We start from the raw sequence: 6,000 nt of genomic DNA, 5'->3' as shown, positions 1-6,000 counted from the left end.
CTGGTTTGAGCTCAAAGTTGTTGGCATTGATTGGCTGGCGCATTATGCTCGAGTAATTTCCATTCACAACTGGCCGTACATAGTCCTTCAAGGTGCGTGGTAGTACCTCACGATCTTCTTCAGCCATGACTAGTATCTTGTTTCTTCTTAGTGATCTAAGAGTTCTTTCAATCTCCGGATCAACAGGAATAATGTCACGAGATCTAGCACGGCGCATCCAACGTCAAAAACACACCTGTAGAACAAATTAAAACAAAATTCTAAATTAAAACCAAGATTACTTTGTATCGATATTGACGAAAAGAATAAGAATAAACCAATCCCCGGCAACGGCGCCAAAAACTTGACCGGTGCAAAACTGCAAGTGCACAGTATCGTAGTTTTATAGTAAAGTAATAAGAAGAGTATCGTCCTCAGGGATTGGTACCTTACTCTTGCCAAATACCAAAATTATGCTAATCTCAATTTTATCTAGAGGAATCGCTAAGGTTTTTGTAGTAGCAAATAAAACTAGATCAACTCAAAAGAAATAAGTAAAGAAAGTAAAACTGATGTTTGAAGATCAAATTCAATAGGGAAGAAAACTTCTAGGAAATCGATTTCACCATAATTCTTCACTATGCTTTTCTCATCCAGCTAATTTAACTTAAACCTCTTTTGTCTATTAGCAAATCTCTAATTCATCCAAAAGCCTCTTTCGATAGTCAATTGGAAGTGATTCTAGTTTATCAATTCACACAAGAGTATGCAAATTAAATAATCAAGAACGCAATAAGACCAATGATTTAATTACTACACAGGTTCATACAAGTCTTTCGATCTCTATACTTACCTATGCTGAAATATCCAAGATCTACCCTATGATTCCCTCTTTCGATAGCAAATCACAAGATTAATAATCATCTAATCAATGGCCAGTTAATTAGAAGCATTAAACTCAGAATAAATCAGATAAACAAAGAGAGAATTGCATTAAATTAGCATGGACAAACAAGCATAGTTCGGAATTAGGTTACATCGTTTTCCTAGAAAGAAGAAAATTTAGCTCATGCTAGAATTGGAATTCAACATAAACGAATTCACCATAATTGTTCTGAGAAGATGGGAAGAAGAAAATAAACACTGAAAAATCCTCCTTGCAGCCTCAACTGGTCGTCAAAAGCTCAAGGGAACGATTCAACGCCTTTCTCCCGTCCGTGCTCGTGTATGAATCCAACGTACGTGCAATAAATTGGAATTCCGTCTCCAAAACAAATGATTTGAATCCCTCTAGTTATGTTTTTCTCTCCCAAAGAGTGTTCTCCAGTCAAAAACCGCGGCTCTAGAGTGAAGAATGGCCTTTTATATGGTCCCACGGCGGAAAACCTAAAATCTGTCAAAATACGATGTTCGCTCGAGCGGGGTGTCGAGCGCGCGTCGAGCGTTCGACTCTGCCTGATTTCGCTCGAGCATCCTATCGAGCGCACATCGAGCGTTCGACTCTGCCTGATTTCGCTCGAGCGGCAAATGTCTCCGCTCGAGCGATCTTCGTTTTTCAGCAACCCGCTCGAGCTCCCTGTCGAGCGGCAGTCGAGCGTTTGAATCTGCCTGAATTCGCTCGAGCGGCCAAAAGCCTCCGCTCGAGCGAACTTGTAAAATCTGCAATATGAAATTTTGCAAGCCATCACCAGCCTATAGGAGTAATCCAGAGGAGACAAAGGAGCTTCAAAAGCAAGTTAAGGACTTGATGAGCAAGGGGTACGTGAGGGAGAGCATGAGCCCATGTGTAGTACCAGTGCTATTAGTGCCAAAGAAGGATGGGACGTGGAGAATGTGTGTTGATTGCAGGGCGGTCAACAATATTATAGTAAAGTATCGCCATCCCATTCCTAAATTAGATGATATGCTTGATGAATTACATGGCTCATGTATTTTCAGTAAAATTCATCTTAAAAGTGGGTATTATCAAATTAGAATGAAAGGGGGTGATGAATGGAAAACTGCTTTTAAGACTAAGTATGAGATTTATGAATGGTTGGTTGGAATTACAAATGCACTCAATACTTTCATGAGATTGATGAACCATGTCCTACGTGTATTCATTGGCAAGTTTGTGGTTGTGTATTTTGATGATATCCTAGTGTATAACAAGGATTTAAATGAGCATATTGAGCATTTGAGATATGTGTTTGATGTGTTGAGATGTGAAAAGTTGTATGCTAATTTCAAGAAATGTACATTTTGCATGGAACGAGTTGTTTTTCTTGGATATGTTGTTGGTACAAAAGGTATTGAGGTGGATGAAGAGAAAGTCAAGGCCATCAAGGAGTGGCCAATGCCAAAGAGCATCACTGAGGTAAGAAGCTTTCATGGCTTAGCTAGCTTTTATTGATATTTTGTTAAATACTTTAGCACCATTGCTGCACCACTCACTGAAGTCATTAAAAAGAATGTTGGGTTTCATTGGGGGGCAACTCAAGAGAATGCTTTTGCCACCATCAAAGAAAGGTTGTGCTCTGCACCTGTGCTAAATTTTACCTGATTTTAACAAAACTTTTGAGATTGAATGTGATGCCTCAGGTATAGGGATTGGAGCCATTTTGATGCAGGATAGGCGGCCCATAGCCTTTTTCAGTGAAAAGTTAAGTGGGGCCTCACTCAAGTATCCTACTTATGACAAAGAGCTTTATGCTCTTGTTCGTGCATTAGAGACTTGGCAGCATGACTCACTCAAAAATGAGTAGCACTAAAGCTATCCCAAGTGTAGGAGGATGTCGTGTAATAATTAGGAATAAATTCCTAGATCGTCTCCTCAGGGAAAGTTACTTAAAAATCAAACTCCTTGACAAAGGTGAAACAAAGAGAAAATAAAATGATGGTATGTGCAATGGATGGAAGAGGGTACTAGTCATGGACTAGATTCATGTTTTTGGATTTTGATTGTCGGATTGGAATAAAAAGGACTAATAGATTAAACTCAGAAATTAATAAAACTAGATTAAGAATCAAACTAAATTAGGAAGTAATTGATAAAACATGCACTGAAAATTGAAAAGCCTCAAATTCAATGTTCTAGGGTTCATCATTATATTCAAATCACAAATTCTCAAATTAAACCACCGTAATTTTAATCAATACTAAAATGAAAGCTTAACGAAACGATAAGAATAAATAACACGAATTAAATGAATAACAAATAAATTACTCAAACGTCTAAATCAAAATTCTCTAAAATAATTCAGAAACTCAAAATTGAAATGAAATAGCAAGTAGGGAATTGAAAAGATCAAGCCAGTTGAATGGAGATGAAGAGTCGAAGTGGTGGAGGAGGCTCAGCTGCAGTGGCAATTGGACCCCTCAAGGAGTTCTTCAATCTGCTGCAGTGTGAGTGAATGATCCAGTGGAAATTGTGTAGCTGCGTGAATGATCGATTGAATGAATCCTCCTCTTCGAATCTAAACGAAAATTAAAGGAAAAATGAATTCTAAGTGTTTCTCTACTCAAAAACCGAGTTTTCCAGCCCAAGAGTCGTCCTAAGATGTAAAAAAAACATATATATACTCTGACGGCAGAATGAACCCTAATCTGTAAAAATGCGATATTCGCTCGAGCGGAGTGTCGAGCGAACATCGAGCGTTCGACTCTGCCTAAGTTCGCTCGAGCGGCCTGTCGAGCGTTCGACTCTGCCTGAATTCGCTCGAGCAGAGGTGGATGAAGAGAAAGTCAAGGCCATCAAGGAGTGGCCAACGCCAAAGAGCATCACTGAGGTAAGAAGCTTTCATGGCTTAGCTAGCTTTTATCGATATTTTGTTAAATAATTTAGCACCATTGCTGCACCACTCACTGAAGTCATTAAAAAGAATGTTGGGTTTCATTGGGGGGCAACTCAAGAGAATGCTTTTGCCACCATCAAAGAAAGGTTATGCTCTGCACCTGTGCTAGCATTACCTGATTTTAACAAAACTTTTAAGGTTGAATGTGATGCCTCAGGTATAGAGATTGGACCCGTTGTGAAGCAGGATAGGCGGCCCATAGTCTTTTTCAGTGAAAAGTTAAGTGGGGCCTCGCTCAAGTATCCTACTTATGACACAGAGCATTATGCTCTTGTTCGTGCATTAGAGACTTGGCAGCATGACTCACTCAAAAATGAGTAGCACTAAAGATATCCCAAGTGCAGGAGGATGTCGTGTAATAATTAGGAATAAATTCCTAGATCGTCTTCTCAGGGAAAGTTACTTAAAAATCAAACTCCTTGAAAAAGGTGAAACAAAGAGAAAATAAAATGATGGTATGTGCAATGGATGGAAGAGGGTACTAGTCATGGACTAGATTCATGTTTTTGGATTTTGATTGTCGGATTGGAATAAAAAGGACTAATAGATGAAACTCAGAAATTAATAAAACTAGATTAAGAATCAAACTAAATTAGGAAGTAATTGATAAAACATGGACTGAAAATTGAAAAGCCCCAAATTCAATGTTCTAGGGTTCATCATTATATTCAAATCACAAATTCTCAAATTAAACCACCGTAATTTTAATCAATACTAAAAAGAAAGCTTAACGAAACGATAAGAATAAATAACACGAATTAAATGAATAACAAATAAATTATTCAAACGTCTAAATCAAAATTCTCTAAAATAATTCAGAAACTCAAAACTGAAATGAAATAGGAAGTAGGGAATTGAAAAGATCAAGCCAGTTGAATGGAGATGAAGATTCGAAGTGGCGGAGGAGGCTCAGCTGCAGTGGCAATTGGACCCCTCAAGCAGTTCTTCAATATGCTGCAGTGTGAGTGAATGATCAAGTGGAAATTGTGTAGCTGCGTGAATGATCGATTGAATGAATCCTCCTCTTCGAATCTGAACGAAAATCAAAGGAAAAATGAATTCTAAGTGTTTCTCTACTCAAAAACCGAGTTTTCCAGCCCAAGAGTCGTCCTAAGATGTAAAAAAAACATATATATACTCTGATGGCGGAATGAACCCTGATCTGTAAAAATGCGATATTCGCTCGAGCGGAGTGTCGAGCGAACATCGAGCGTTCGACTCTGCCTAAGTTCGCTCGAGCGGCCTGTCGAGCATTCGACTCTGCCTGAATCGCTCGAGCGGAGGTGGATGAAGAGAAAGTCAAGGCCATCAAGGAGTGGCCAACGCCAAAGAGCATCACTGAGGTAAGAAGATTTCATGGCTTAGCTAGCTTTTATCGATATTTTGTTAAATACTTTAGCACCATTGCTGCACCACTCACTGAAGTCATTAAAAAGAATGTTGGGTTTCATTGGGGGGCAACTCAAGAGAATGCTTTCGCCACCATCAAAGAAAGGTTGTGCTCTGCACCTGTGCTAAATTTTACCTGATTTTAACAAAACTTTTGAGATTGAATGTGATGCCTCAGGTATAGGGATTGGAGCCGTTATGAAGCAGGATAGGCGGCCCATAGCCTTTTTCAGTGAAAAGTTAAGTGGGGCCTCACTCAAGTATCCTACTTATGACAAAGAGCTTTATGCACTTGTTCGTGCATTAGAGACTTGGCAGCATGACTCACTCAAAAATGAGTAGCACTAAAGCTATCCAAAGTGCAGGAGGATGTCGTGTAATAATTAGGAATAAATTCCTAGATCGTCTCCTCAGGAAAAGTTACTTAAAAATCAAACTCCTTGAGAAAGGTGAAACAAAGAGAAAATAAAATGATGGTATGTGCAATGGATGGAAGAGGGTACTAGTCATGGACTAGATTCATGTTTTTGGATTTTGATTGTCGGATTGGAATAAAAAGGACTAACAGATTAAACTCAGAAATTAATAAAACTAGATTAAGAATCAAACTAAATTAGGAAGTAATTGATAAAACATGCACTGAAAATTGAAAAGCCCCAAATTCAATGTTCTAGGGTTCATCATTATCTTCAAATCACAAATTCTCAAATTAAACCACTGTAATTGTAATCAATACTAAAATGAAAGCTTAACGAAACGACAAGAATAAATAACGAGGAATTAAATGAATAACAAATAA

General features: G+C 38.4%; 1 protein-coding gene across 1 annotated transcript in view; it reads right to left on the bottom strand.

The window, feature by feature from the left end:
• The window catches only part of LOC122310223 (phenylacetaldehyde reductase-like), a 46,763-nt gene that overhangs the window by 10,290 nt on the left and 30,473 nt on the right, over positions 1-6,000 (bottom strand). The window lies entirely within an intron of this gene.

Source organism: Carya illinoinensis, chromosome 5 (assembly GCF_018687715.1).
Source record: "Carya illinoinensis cultivar Pawnee chromosome 5, C.illinoinensisPawnee_v1, whole genome shotgun sequence".
NCBI lineage: Eukaryota > Viridiplantae > Streptophyta > Magnoliopsida > Fagales > Juglandaceae > Carya > Carya illinoinensis.
Note: the sequence above shows the minus strand (reverse complement) of the source record. Positions and strands in the feature narration are given on the sequence as shown.